Source organism: Dromiciops gliroides, chromosome 1, assembly GCF_019393635.1.
Source record: "Dromiciops gliroides isolate mDroGli1 chromosome 1, mDroGli1.pri, whole genome shotgun sequence".
Classification (NCBI taxonomy): domain Eukaryota; kingdom Metazoa; phylum Chordata; class Mammalia; order Microbiotheria; family Microbiotheriidae; genus Dromiciops; species Dromiciops gliroides.
The window spans coordinates 74,763,890-74,778,959 of record NC_057861.1 but is presented as its reverse complement, the minus strand read 5'-3'; the positions used below and the strand labels follow the sequence as shown (position 1 = coordinate 74,778,959).

The following is a 15,070-nucleotide window of genomic DNA, read 5'->3' as shown; positions in this document are numbered from 1 at the left end:
TGACTTCCTGTGTTCTTTTCACAAGATGCTGGGCTTTCTATGTCTCTCTTACACTTACTGATCCCCCTGTGATTCTTACACTTACCCTACTGTGTCCCTATAACAGTCACTAACCTTCTATCCCCTTCCCTGTCATCAACACTGAACCTCCACATTCCTGTTACAGATATTGACCTGCCTATGTTCCCAAAACATTCAATGACACCCCTTCTCTCATCACATATGTCGATTCCTTGCATTCCTATGACATATCTCCTTTCTCCCTTCCTTCTGTTTCCTTCATGATTGATGGAGACCATCAGGCCATCAGGCTCCATTTCCTCACCTTTCTCAGTTTCCTTTGTGCACCTTGAGAGGCCACATTGACTTCAAATAAGACTATTTACTCTTGTTCATTTCCCAGGACTAAAAAGATGGGTCCTGAAGACTGAGGCATGATCCATTCTGAGACTTTGTCTTCTCTGCATGATCACTTACTGCCTAATCAATTCTCTTATTCCCAGAAACCATCTCCAAGTTCTTCCCTGTTTCTCCCCTTTTCTCTTCCTCCACCTCCTGGCACCTTCCTTGTCACTATCCCCTTTGTAGCTTCTCATATACTGTTTGGGTAATTCTGTCCTACATTTGGCAAACCTGGATTTCATCCCAACATTTAACCCAGTGTACCACAACTCTTTGTGGACAATCTGGAAATATATAGAATGGATGACAGATAGCAGAGATCCTTCTCAGAACTCATCCAGGGGACCTTCATGTGGAAAGATTTTCACATTTCACTAATTTCCCTGATCCCTTAATTCCACCTCAGTCCATAGTCATTTGTACCTTCCTGGGCCCTGAGCTTCCTTGGCTCCCTGGACTCAGAAATCAGCCATACCTCATTCTTAATTACCTTTGCTCTTCCTTTGTCATTGCCATGGTAACTCATAAATGGATGGCATAGTCTGCCATCTACTCCCTCTTCACTTCTCTCTATTGTCTCTCCACATTGCAGATGATCTGATGATTTCTTTCTTTTTTTTCCAGGGCAATGAGGGTTAAGTGACTTGCCCAGGGTCACACAGCTAGTAAGTTTCAAGTGTCTGAGATCAGATTTGAACTTAGGTCCTCCTGAATCCAGGACCAGTGCTTTATCCACTGTGCCATCTAGCTGCCCCCTGATCATTTATTTCTAAGAGATAAATATAATAAACCATCCTTAATATACTAAAAGAAGTTTATTAGAATTGTACCTACAGGAAATATACCCCAATTAGATGATATTTAATTCCTAGATATTTTGTCTAGTTAGAATTCTTCACCTGTCCTTTGCCTCCTTTGTTATTCTATGGTGACATGGAATGATTACTTGGTAGAAACTTGGTATGGTAGAATGATTCAGTGGACCTGTGTTCAAGTCAGATGCTTAGTATCTACTTACCCTCCCTGAATCTCATTTCCATTATCTGCATAACTGGGTGTTGGAATAGATGGCCTCTGAGTTCCTTTAAACTCTAGTTCTATAATCCTAAGAATGGCTTCTTCCACTAAAATATCTCCAAGCTATTCCACAACACATTGGATGCAGGTTTTGCATCAATTATTCATTCCTAGGGTTTATCATGGGCAACCAGAAAGTGTCAAGGTGGTAACAAGTGTTCAAGTAACTTACTCGGTGCCTGCTGTTTCTCAGGCATTAGGTAGACTTTGGATGCCCCACTCATACAATACCCATAGTATTATAGAATCCCTTAGCTAATGAGATATTCCCCTTATCTGCCCCCACTCATCCACCCAAGTGACAAAAATATAGAAACAGCTATCACCTGTAAACTTTTCCCTCCAGTACCACCACACTATGCTAGTTGGGGCAATATAGGGGTAAGACTGCCTTGGCAGAACATAAATAAATGCTATTTACACTCAATCTAAGCCAGCATAACCCAAACAGTGAGCAAGTGATGCTTGGGCTGGGGCTTATTATTGGTCAATCAGTGAAAGCCAGAGTGATTTGGATTTAAAGGCATTGTCAAGTAGATTTATTTGATTTCATTTATGTATGTATGTATGTATGTATTCATTTTTTTATTTAGAATTTTCCCTGTTACATGTAAAAAAATCAAATTTTTTCACATTGATTTTTGAAAACTTTGTGTTCCAAATTTTTTCCTCCCTCCCTTCTTAACCCTCTCTAAGAAATCAAGCAATTCAATTTAAGTTATACATGTGCAGGCAAGCAAAAGATCTTTACATTAGTCAGGTTGTGAAAGAAAACAAAGAAAATAACTTTAGAAAGAGGAACTAGTAGTAGGCCTCCATCAGTCGCAGATGACCATGGATGAGTGCCTTGAAGAGCCACAGGCCACAGTGTGGCTGTGCAGTCCAATATGGGAGCTGCAGCTCCTGAGTGACTTATAACTGGTAACTCCCGTATCCCGTGTTGTATCTACCCCATGAGGAGTAGCTGGAATGTCCTTTCCATGGCGCTGGCCTGGGTAGATCAATATGGAAAACAAACTGTTGCCCATGCAGGTTTTCCCTCTCCATGACATTGGTGGTTTTATAGCCCCCTTGGCCATAGTTCCAAATTGCTCTTCAGAATGTTTGAATCAGTTTACAACTCCACCAACAGTGTATTAATGTATCATTTTCCCCATATTCCCTACAACATTTGTCATTTTCCTCTGCTGCCCTATTTTCAAATCCAATAGGTATGAGGTAGTACCCCAGAATGGTTTTGACTTGCCTCTTTCTAATCAATAGAGCATTTTTATATGGCTATAGATAGCTTTGATTATTTCATCTGAAAACTGATCATTTATCAATTGGGGAATGGCTCTTATTTTGTGTTTTTTTTTAATAAAAGTATTTTATTATTTTCCATTTACATGTAAGGATAATTTTCTTTTTTTTTGTCGTTTATGTTTTGTTTTTTTTGTTTTTGTTTTTGCAGGCAATGGGGGTTAAGTGACTTGCCCAGGGTCACAGAGCTAGTAAGTGTTAAGTGTCTGAGGCCAGATTTGAACTCAGGTACTCCTGAATCCAGGGCCGGTGCTTTAACCACTGCGCCATCTAGCTGCCCTGCGTAAGGATAATTTTCAACATTTGTTTTCAAAAGATTTTTATTTCCAAATTTTTCTCCCACCCTCCCTTTCCTCCCTCCTCCTGAATACAGAAAGCAATCTGATATAGGTTATGTGTTGTTTAAAATCTAAATTGTGTGGTCACCAACTGTGATGTTTAAAATCTAAATGTGATGTCTAAAAAAATCTAATAAGTGGTCACCTTAAATTAGAAGCTTTAGCACCAGTCTTTGGGCATTAAGAATTTATTAAAGCATACCAGGTATTCAAGTGGAGTTCAGAAAGTTAAGAAAAGGCCTATCTAGCCTAGAGTTCCAGTTTTGTTGGATTGTTCCTCAAGTCCTCCATCACAAGCCTGCTTCAATCATGAACTCCCAGCAAACTGAGTGTGGAAGCTTCTTATAAGTCCAGAGCATAGGACGTCCTTACACACTGCTTCAAGCTGATTGGTAGGTGTCTTCCAAATCCATTGGTTCATTTGACTTGAAGGTGGTCTCAAGTTAAGTTCAAAGTCTAGCTTCTGAGAACAATAGCATCTTAAGGGCTAGCCAGGTGTGATTACAATCTAGTTAACTTGAAGTAGACTAATCAGCAGTCAATCACTCTCACTTAATTCAATCAGTTTAGATTAATCTCCAGGTGGGCCTTTGAGTATCTGATAAATCCCATTATTTTATCACAGTTATATATGTACAATCACATTAAAGATATTTCTGCATTAGTCATATTGTGAAAGAAGAATCAGAGCACAAGGGAAAAACCTCAAAAAGAAGGGAAAAAACAGGAATGGCTCTTATTTTAATAAATTTAACTCAGTTCTCTATGTATTTGAGAAATGAGGCCTTTATCAGACTACCTTGCTTCAAAATTTTTTCACAGTTACTATTGCTAACTGTATTTCCCTCTATCCTATTCCCTCCCCATGACATTTACTCTATTCTCTATCTCCTTTCACCCTGTCCCTTCTTAAAAGTGTTTTGCTTCTAACTGTCCCCTCCTCCAATATGCTTTCCCTTCTATCACCCCTTCTCTTATCCCCTTCCCCTCCTACTTTCCTACAGGGTTAGATAGATTTCTATACCCAATTGAGTGTGTATGTTATCCCCTCTTTGAGCCAATTCTGATGAAAGTAAGGTTCATTCAGTCCCAACACCTTTCTCATCTTCCCCTCTACTATATAAGCTTTTTCTTGATTCTTTTATGTGAAATATTTTACCCCATTCCACATATCCTTTTCCCTTTCAATGCATTCTTCTTTTTTTTAAAATTAATTAATTAATTAATTAATTTAATTTTGCGAGGCAATGGGGGCTAAGTGACTTGCCCAGGGTCACACAGCTAGTAAGTGTCAAGTGTCTGAGGCCGGATTTGAACTCAGGTCCTCCTGAATCCAGGGCTGGTGCTTTATCCACTGTGCCACCTAGCCGCCCCGCAATGCATTCCTCTTACTTATTAATTTTATTATTTTAAAAAGATATTGTCAGAGGCAGCTAGGTGGCACAGTGGATAAAGCACCAGCCTTGGATTCAGGAGGACCTGAGTTCAAAGCCAGCCTCAGACACTTGATACTTACTAGCTGTGTGACCCTGGGCAAGTCACTTAACCCTCATTGCCCCACAAAAAAAAAAAGATATTGTCCCTTCATATTCAACTCACACTTCTGTCCTCTGTCTAAATATACTCCATTCAACTGTCCTAATAATTAGAAAGTTCTTATGAGTTACAAGTATCATCTTTGCATGTAGGAATGTCAAGAGTTTAACCTTTGAACATTCCTTATGATTTCTTTTTCCTGTTTACCTTTTTATGCTTTGATAGTCTTGTATTTGAAAGTCAGATATTCTATTCAGCTCATGCCTTTTCATCAAAAATGTTTGATAGTCCTCTATTTCATTTATTACCCATTTTTCCCCTGAAGACTTATATGCAGTTTTGCTGGGTGGGTGATTCTTGGTTGTAGTCTCTGTTCCTTTGCCCTCCAGAATATCATATTCCAAGCCCTCTGATCCTTTAAGTAGAAGTTGCTAAATCTTGTGTTATCCTCACTGTGCTTCCACAATACTTGAATTGCTTCTTTTTGACTGCTTGCAATATTTTCTTCTTGACCTGAGAGTTCTGGCATTTGACTGTAATATTCCTGGGAGTTCCCATTTGGGGATCTCTTTCAGGAGGTGATCTGTGGATTCTTTCCATTTCTATTTTACCTTCTGGTACTAGAATATGAGGGCAATTTTCCCTGACAATTTCTTGGAAGATAATACCTAAGATCTTTTTTTGATCATGCCTTTCAGGTAGTCAAATAATTTTCCAATTTTCTCTCCTGGATCTACTTTCCAGGTCAGTTGTTTTTCCAATGAGATATTTCACATTGTCTCCTATTTTTTCATTTTACTTTATTGTTTCTTTATTTCTCATAAAGTCATTAGCTTCCATTTGCTCCATCCTATATTTTAAGGATTTATTTTCTTCAGATAGCTTTTGTACCTCCTTTTCCATTTGGCCAATTCAGCTTTTCAAGGCATTCTTTTCTTTATTGGCTTTTTGTATCTCTTTTACCATTTGTCCTAGTCTGTTATAAGGTATTATTTTCCATTTTTTTGGTCCTTTACCAAGCTGTTGACAACTTTCCCCCATGATTTTCTTGCATCACTCTCATTTCTCCTTCTATTTTTTCCTCTACCTCTCTTACTTTATTTTCAAAGTCCTTTTTGAGCACTTCTATGGCCTTAGACCAATTCATATTTTTCTTGGAAGCTTTGGATTTAGGAGCTCTGATTTTTTATTTTCTTCTGAGGGCATATTTTGATCTTCCTTGCCACCATAGAAACTTTATATGGTCAGCATTTTTTTCTGTTTGTTCATTTCTCCAGCTGATTTCTTTATTTTTAACTCTTTGTTAAAGTGGGACACTTCTTCTAGGCTGGAGGGTGTACTGTCCAAACCTTCAGGGGGTTTGTGCAGATGTTTTCAGAGATGCTTATAGGAATTTGTAAGTTTTTAGTTCTTCCAAGATAGTATGATTTAAAGAGATGTATGTTTACTACTCTCCTGTCCTATTCTCTCATCTGCAAGCAGGCACAGGCCTGCTTTTCTGCCCTGAAACTATGAACACAGTCCAACTCCACTGTGACCACAATCACCAGGGTACTTTTTCTCCTTCTTGGTCTGGGACCAACACCCAAGACTGGGACCTGTTTGGGAGTATGGGAAAGACAACTGAGTCCTGCCTCAGAGCTAGCAAAAAGATCCCAATAATCTCCTTCTGTCCAATTGTTGGACCCCTTTACCATCTGTTGGTTGAGTTCCAGAAGCAGTTGCTGATGATTATGATTCAGAGGCTCCCTCAGCTTGCTCTTGGTTTGCTGGGGCTGGGTCTGGGCTGGCACAGCCTGCACCAGACTACTCCACTCTTACCCTGGTACAGCAGACCTTTCCTGCCAACCTTCTAAGTTGTCTTTGGCAGGAAAACTCTTTTACCCTGGTTTTTGTCATTTTTTCTGTTCTAGGAATTGTCTGATGGCATTATTTGAAGGTATTTGGAGGGTTCTTGGGATCAAGTTCAGGCAAATCACTGCCTTTAGTCTGCCATCTTGGCTCCACCCCCAATAGTATTTTTTTAATCCTAGTTTTCCAGTGGTATATTTCATGAAATCATGAATGAAGACTTCATGATACAAAATGTTAATTGTCCCAGTTTTTTAAAAAATATGGCAGAATGAATAAATAAGGAAGAAAAAAATCTAACCCCAAACCTCAATATATCTTGGCAAGTATAAGTGATTAAAACCACATGTAGTGATGTGACTCCCCATGTAGGCAGAGGAAAAAGAGAATGTAGAGAAAGGATGGGAAGAAGAGAAAGAGGAGGAGGAGGGAGGAAATGCTTACATTGCTAACTAGAACTTCTCAGTTGGGTTCCCAAGGGGGCAACTATTACTACTCACAGATTGTTGCTTGTCCTTTGTCTTTGGTAAGGACCGGTGATGTCTTAACTTATAAGTGAATTAGATTTAAGTGAGGAAAAGCTGTGCAAAGCCTAACTCTCTTCTCCAGAATCATCTGAGTCCAGTGACAAGACACAGGTTAGGATAACGGGTAATGGCCCCTGATTTCTCAAGGAGTTTAGCCACAAAAAAGAGAAGTGATAATCAGAATGGATGGATCAAGTGAGGGGTTTTTGAGAAGAGGTGTTTATAGGTAATAAGGAAGGACTCAGTAGATAGAGTTTGAATATAAACAAGAAAGTACGGATAATAGAAAGGAGCAAGTTGGCGAACTAGAATGGGATCACTTGTGCATGTGTAAAGGTTTGCCTTTACAAGGAGAAAGACCACATCATTATATGAAAAAAAAGGAGGGTGAGGGAAAAGAGAGCCATGGGAAGTTTGATTAGGGACAAAAAGGTTTGGAAGAGCCACTATGGAGAGTGGGATAGTGACTTGATATGGGAGTTATAAATGGATTGCCTTGCTTAAGGACCAGTTGAGGTTATATAAAATAAATTTGTAGTGGACTTAGAAAGCACAGTTTCATAATTCTCCCAATATTCATTCAGAAGCAGTGTGTAGAAGACAATGAAATGAAGAATGGGAATGATCCAAGGCTGAGGTATCGCAGGGCATGATTGACAAGAGGTTGAAGGGGTAAGAGACTTAGAAGAAGAGGACAAAATAGACTTAAATCAGTTCACCAAGAGGTCATGATGGGAAGAGGAGGAGAGTGTAGCTAGAAGAGGGGTGATTGCCTATGGGATAACTGAGGAGATGAAAGACTGGGGGTCATGATATAGATGAAGAGCAGGGTTTGGCATTGTAAGGCAGAAGGAAAAATGAAATGATAATAGATTGTGATCAGAGAAGGAAATTTCAAAGCTTATGAACTCAAAAGTGGTACATTTCAGGATATGGCAAGATCAAGGATATGCTCATTTTTGTGGGTGTTTAAATGGGGTAGAGGAGTAACTGGTTATGAGAAATGAGTAAGTTCAGGAACTGGGAGTTTAGGGTGTCTGAGGGACTATCTGTGTCTATCTTTCTGTCTGTCTTTGTCCAAATCCCCTTAGTGTGAAGTCAGGAGTTCAAGAGAGACTGTAAGACAAACACTGAACTCATGAAGTAAAGAAGGGGAGTGTCCTGGAGGTCTGTAGACAACAACTACCAGAATTGATTTTGTCATAGATATGGATTGAGTGAACCTCAAAGGAGGAGAGATTACTAAATTATAATCATAGAGGGAAAATCTGGAGATGGAAAATCTAGAAATGGAGCAAGGAGTATTGAAACAGTCACATCTTGCCCAGTGAGTTGTAGAAATAAATGAAAGTGTAGCTAGTATTAGAAAGGGTGTCCAGGGAAATTATTACCAAGAGAAAGCCAGGTCTCAGTGACAGCCAAAAGAGGGAAGGAGTGGGAAAGGAAAGGTTTGAAGATAAAAACAAGTTTGTTGTGTCTGAAGCAGGCATTCCAGAGGCCTGGGTAACTTTAGAATAGGACACTGGGTGAAATTGAGAGGAATAGGAATAAGGGTTCAGGCAATAGGGGATAGAGGTTGGGGTTTGAATGATTAACAGGGATTTAGAATAGTTGGGATGAGGGAGGGTTATTAATAGAGGGGAATTTGTTAATTATTGAGAGATGAGTTTAGGTAGATTTGCATTTTCCATAGGAAGGAAGGAAACAAGCATTATGAATTTTCTACTACATGCCAAGAACTTTTCAGATATGTCATTTGGTCTGCACAACAACCCTAAGAAGTAAATGCTATCATTATCCCCATAAGTACTATCATCATCCCCATTTTATGGTTGAAGGAACTGAAGTAGATAAATGTTAAGTGCTTTGCTCAGGTTCACACAGCTAATAAGTGTCTACAGTTAGATTGGAATTCAGAAAGGTCTGTATCTTCTTGAAAGACTTTAGGCCCAGTGCTCCATCCACTGCACCACTTGGGTTCCCCTGCTCACATAGGAGTTTAGAGTCCCTTAGGGTGGAGTTCCTTAAAAGAGGTTAGGAAAATGGTGCTTAGAGCTGAAGAAATGGCCATATTCCCCTTCCCTAAGGTAGGAGATCACGTGTCTAGGACCTTAGGAAAGTTAGGAAGCACAATGGGAGAGAGCTGCCTCCCCTTTCATCTAGTGGCTAATGGGATTTTCAATAGTTTCCAGGCTCAGTCACTCTGGTCTTGGTCTCCTTATGCCTCAGATTCAGAGAAGTCCTGGTCATGGTCCCAGTTCTTCCTTCCCTGGCCCTATCACCAGTAGAAAGAGTCTTGAGCTAAAGCTCCAACCCCACAATACAATTCTAAAGGGAGGAACAGAGAAAGGAAGAAAGAAGGAGAGGAAGGAAAGGGGAAGGAAGAAGGAGGGAGGGAAGAAAGGATGGAAAGAAAGAAGCAAGAAATGAAGGAAAGAAAGAAGGAGAAAAGGAGGAAAGGAGGGACAGAAGGAGAAAGGAATGGGAATGAAAGGAAGGGATGTAGGGATGAAGGAAAGGAGGAAAGAAAAGAAGGGAAGAAGAGAGGGAAGGAAGATAGAAGGGAGAGAAGAGGCCAGGAGGGAGGAAAGGAAAGGAAGAAGGAGAGGAAGGAAGGGAGGAAAAAGTGGAAGCACAGAAGGGACGGATGGAGAGAGGAAGAAAGGAAGGACTATTTCCTATTATGTTGAATACAGCATATTTGCACATAGCTGTTTGCAAGTTGTCTCCCCTATTAGACTGTGAGCTCCTTAAGAGTAGAGATTGTCTTTTGCCTTTTTTTATCCCCTACATTTAGCACAATGCCTGGCCCATGGTGGATCCTTATTGACTAATTGATTGGTTGACTCCCCAAAATATACAAAGCAGCACCTCTTCACACATATCACACTAATACCCTCTTTGTAGCCCCCTCTGTATACTATAACTTTATTCTCACTAAATATACTCTAGTCTGAGGTTGGAAGTTTTGGGGTTTGACATCAGTGGGTGAGGAGTGGGTACAAGAACTGGAAGAGGGAACACTAGAGGCCAAGGAGACCCAGGGATGGTGCAAGTGGTTGGGAAGCCTAGAGTGTGTGACCATGGCCTCTTGTTCTCCCTATGCTCAGCCAGATTTTCATTCTCCTCCCTGAACATGTCCAAAGTTTGGAAGGATGTCTCTATAATTCACCTTCTTCTACTAGGGGAAGAGGTTCCCAAAGATCAATGTGCTGTGCCAGGTCAGATTCTCCTAAGTTGGCATGATGTGTTTCAGGTGAGAAAGAGAAGGTGACAATGGAAGCCCTGATGGCAAGTATGATAAGAAACATCACCAGCATATGGATAATAACATATTTCTTTTTCACTTATTTCTTCTTTTTCTACAAAGGTAAGTATGATGAAAACTTGGTGCAGGGAATTTCTCTTGAGCCCTATGGGCCAGTTAGAGTAGGGAAGAGATAGGGATATAAGCACTTGGTGCCTCCACCCCTCCTTTGACCCATTTAACCCAATAATAGCATGAGTAACCCCTATGATAAACACCTTTTGAGATTTTCTAGGATACATTGTTCATAAACTAATACAGACAGAAAAATTACAAGTACAAGACAAATCACATTCTCAGAATCCCTCTTTTCTCCAAGGTCTGTGACTAGATCTAAGGAATTGTCTCTGAGTCCTTGGATCCCCCCACTAATTCTTTCCTTCCCTGAGGTTTTTAGTCTCCATCCACTTCTGGAATGTTCTCTGTATGAGAAAATATGGTTGCAAAGAAGTGGTGACTAGACCATGGAATCCCAAGAGATTCACATATCTCCAATTCAGGACCTTCTCTTTTCAGAACAGGAGTTGGGCCAGTGGTCATCTTCTAGGTGACAGGTTTAAGTTGGAGAAAACTCCTATTTATAGTCTTTTGAGAACTTCTGAGTCCTTTAGTCAGAGCTGATAGTACAGAAGGTAGGAGAGAGTCTGAGTAGTTATACTCTTGACCCTTTGTTTCCTTCTTCAGAACATTATCAGCAACGGCCCTTTCTCTGGCAGCTGAATGGGATTTTGACAGTGACTTTTTCAGTGGAACTGAGTGTTTGTATTTCTTATTTGTGGGCACGGCACAATTGCCAAGGTAATGCAGACCTGGGATCAGGGATGGGGGAAGGGTAATTGGGCAATATTAAAGAGCAATCCTCATGAAACTCTCACTCACTGGGTGTCAACTTCCTGTCCTTATGCTGTTCTTACTCCTATCCCTGGACAGCCCTGACACCAAGTATCCATTTTTCCTTTTCAAAGCCCGGTATGACTTACCTTAGGTTCCCATAATAGTATGTGGATCTCTCTTCTCCACATGTGTACTGGCCCAAAGAGCTCTTGAATAATTTGGAGGTGAGGACAGGGGAGGTTTCCTAAGGATGAAACAGATTGTGTCTAATTTGGTGTGTCAGATAATCCAGAAGTGGTGGAGAAAGCCAACTGTGGGTTGTGACTGTCAGGTGGGAGAAGAGACAAGTAGTTCCAGTCATCCTGCAGGAGGGCACTGAGAAGGGAAACTACATAGTCTACCTTGAACCAGTTTCTAAGAGGTGACATGCTTTGGTCTGCTCTGCAGGTATATTTTTTAAGGAGGATTGGATGAACTGGATTGTTTGGAGCCTCATTTTCATCTTCATCTCATTCCTTGGAATACTTATGTTCCACAGTGGATTTCGATTTTTGTTCTCCCTTCTTATGCTATTTATGCTTTTTATGAATTTCACCAATATTGAGAATATTATCTTTCTTCTGCCTGCACTAAGGTTAAGTTTATCCTGGATTCTGAGTCTCCACATGTGTAAATGATTCAGGTAATTGGGGCCTATCCAGTAGACTGGCTGGCATATAGCAAAGGGCCAGGCAGGCCTACGGAAGGAGCTAATGATGATCTAGGACTTAACACTGAGGGACACTGATGCTCAGCTTGGGAGGGAGTGGGGAAATGGTCACAAGGAGGATGCTTATAGAGATGAAGCCTGAGGAAAGGGATGGCTCAAGTAAGAAGGTAGGCCAGGAGGTTTAGGACTTGACCTGGAGGCACCTAAGGAAGAAGGTGTGGTCTATGACAAAAAGAAAAATCCCAATCCCTTTTTTCCTCCCTCCCTCCATCTTTTTTTCTTTCTCTCCCTCTGTTCTCTTTGTCCCTCTTCTTTTATGGCATGTTCCTGTAATCATGTCATGTGATCAGCATGAACACAGTATTGGATCTTCATCCCTTAGGTTAATACTGCAATATCTGGGTTACTATAGTGAGATGCAGGTATAAGATTTAAACTATTTAACCTAGAAATTCTAGTCTTTTTTATATTCTAAGTAACTAAAGTATATAAGCATCTCATTTTGTCATCTGTCTGCTATTAGTTATGCACTTTAAAACTGAATCAGAGTGGGACAGCTAGGTGGCGCAGTGGATAAAGCACTGGCCCTGGATTCAGGAGGACCTGAGTTCAAATCCAGCTTCAGACATTTGACACTAGCTGTGTGACCCTGGTCAAGTCACTTAACCCTCATTCACGCACACACACACACACAAAACACAACAAAAACAAACAAACAAAAAGTGAATCAGAAACACCTTAAGTCTGTTTTGAATAAAAGAATTTTTATGCAACCAGTTTTCTTTAGAGGGGGATAACTTATAGAATGTTCTGTTACACCTATGACAAAGCCAATTTTATTTGAGTTTATGCAATGAGAAAATAACACCTGTCTGTAAAGCATGTCCAATAGTACAAACATGGTTTAATATGGACAACTTATTTGATTTGCACTTTTTTGAAATTAATTACTTAAGTGTCATCTTATGTCCTTTACTACAATTGAAGTTAACTTGGTAACTTTTATGTAAGTTTATTTGTGGTCATCTTCTTATAAAAGTATTCTGTAACTTAAGTTTTATGTGAGGATTAAAACCTTATCTGTCCCTGCTCCTCCTGAAAAGGACATTGATTAATTGAATTAAATTGCAATTACTCTAAATCAAGGGTTATTTACATTTGAACTCCCAAAATGCTTAAAGATCTAAATAGAAATTGCAAGTAAAGAATTGAGTAAAACTTGAGAGACTGAATTAATTTGTTTTGAGATCTGTTATGCAAAGGATTTTTTAACAGAAACATCTGAGGAGTCTCTAAAAGTCATCTGAAACCAGGAAAATAAATCTACTGAAGAGGTGCCCTGAAGCCCCTGAAAACACCATGGAGAATGCACAGTGGGATTTGAAGGACACTCATGAACAGCTCTTCACTCCTAATGTGGGATCTTGGGGTTCCTGGCTTTTCTTTTGATGGAACCCCTTTCTCCTTATAGTGATTAACAGTTCTTGTCCTTTTGATTTTTGCCCCTTGTCTCTTTAATCTCTTATTAGAGTTTGTTTCACCTAGGCTCAAGGTTTCTCTATGCACCATCTCACCCTCTTGATCAGGCCCACAAAGATTTGTCCTCCTCCCACTGTGATCTAAGGATAGCTCTACAACCCTAGTCAGCCTGAAGCAATTACAGAAGATGAACCCTTTTCCCTTTATCCTTTAGATATAAAAAGCGGGGAGATGGCATGGGCTTAGAATGACATGGGCTTAGAATCAATAAGAAGGGGTTTCTCCTGTGAGAAGCAAAACCAAAGATGACCAGGTAACAGAACAGACATATCAAGGAATCAAGGGACTATTAAGGTTTAGATTGACCAACTAGATATCAGGACAGACATACTGAAGAAGTAAGGGAAGATAAAATTCTATAGCAGGAATGTCAATTAATCATGTCTACTTCCTTGCTGGAGATAGGAGACAGAGATAACCCCAAGGGTCAGCACCGTAATTTTTTTTTAAATCCCCCTTGACTCTCAGGAAAATGACAAGCATCCATGCTTTCCCTATCCCACCACAAAAGGGAAATTGTCCACCTAAAATTAATAAAACAATCAATATAACAAAATCAAGGTTTTTAATCTGGGCATAGGGTAAGGGAAGGACAGTCTCAGACTTCTGGATATCTTTATAGGTGTATGTCTACTTAAGTTGAAATGTAAATTCTCTGTTAGGCATTCATAGCCTAAATGAACATTATAAAAGCTGGTTAAAAATCAGGAACTATTTGTAACGTGTAAAAAGTTGCAAAGAAAAAGAACTCTAGTGAAGCGTTACATCTGGCTGCCAAAGCTTTGGCAAAGAAAAAAAGCTGCTGCTCTCTTTCTGTTCCTCCCTCACTCTCATGCACTGGCTGTGAAGTGATGGGGCTGTGGGTAGATTAGAATGTTTAGGAAATTTTTAAAATGTGTCCAGAGAATTACGAATAATTGGTAAAAGTAAATAGAAAGAAAGTTGTGCCATTTTAAATTTGAGGGAAAAAAGGGGGGGAGTGTACATTTTAAGAGCTTGTTCCATTTCAGGGGTGGAGCCAAGATGGTGGAAGAAAGACATTAAACACACAGAGCTCCTGACACAATTACCCCCAAAACAGCAATAAAATGACTCCTGGAGCAGCAAAACCCACAAAAAGATGGGCTGAGATTATTTTCCAGCCAACAGATTAGAGGGGGCCATGCTGGGCTGTGAGCAGAGTCCAACCCTGCAATTGTGCCAAAACAGACCCCAGGCATGGGGCTGTTTGCCAGAGGAACTTATCCCTGAGCCTCAGAATCAGCTGCAGCACTGGTGTCTTCTGAAACTAAGCTTACAGTGGGGGAAAAGGACTGAATGGCTGCCATGGGATGGGGAGGCAGGGGAATACAAGGGTGTCTGTGGGACCTAAGCTAGAAAAAGAACAAATTTAAAATCCCCAATTAAATACTAAATTAGAAATCCTGAAAGTCAAAGGAGAAATTAATAAAATTTAAAGCAAGAAAACTATAGTATTAATAAAACTAAGCTGGTTTTACAAAAAAAAAACACACAATAAAATAGATAAGCTTTTGGTTCATTTGATTAAAAAAAAAAAGAAGAAAACAAAATTCCCAGTATCAAAAATGAAAAGGGGTGAATTCACCACCAATGAAGTGGAAATTAAAGCAACAATTAGGAGTTATTT

At 39.9% G+C, this 15,070-nt stretch overlaps 1 long non-coding RNA gene across 1 annotated transcript; it reads left to right on the top strand.

Moving 5' to 3' along the window:
- Window positions 1–10,288: 10,288 nt before the first annotated feature.
- On the top strand, window positions 10,289–13,298 carry LOC122736783. Its single transcript, XR_006354214.1, has 4 exons — window positions 10,289–10,403; window positions 11,025–11,138; window positions 11,622–11,856; window positions 13,159–13,298. It is a non-coding gene; the product is annotated as an uncharacterized LOC122736783 (long non-coding RNA).
- Window positions 13,299–15,070: the final 1,772 nt, after the last annotated feature.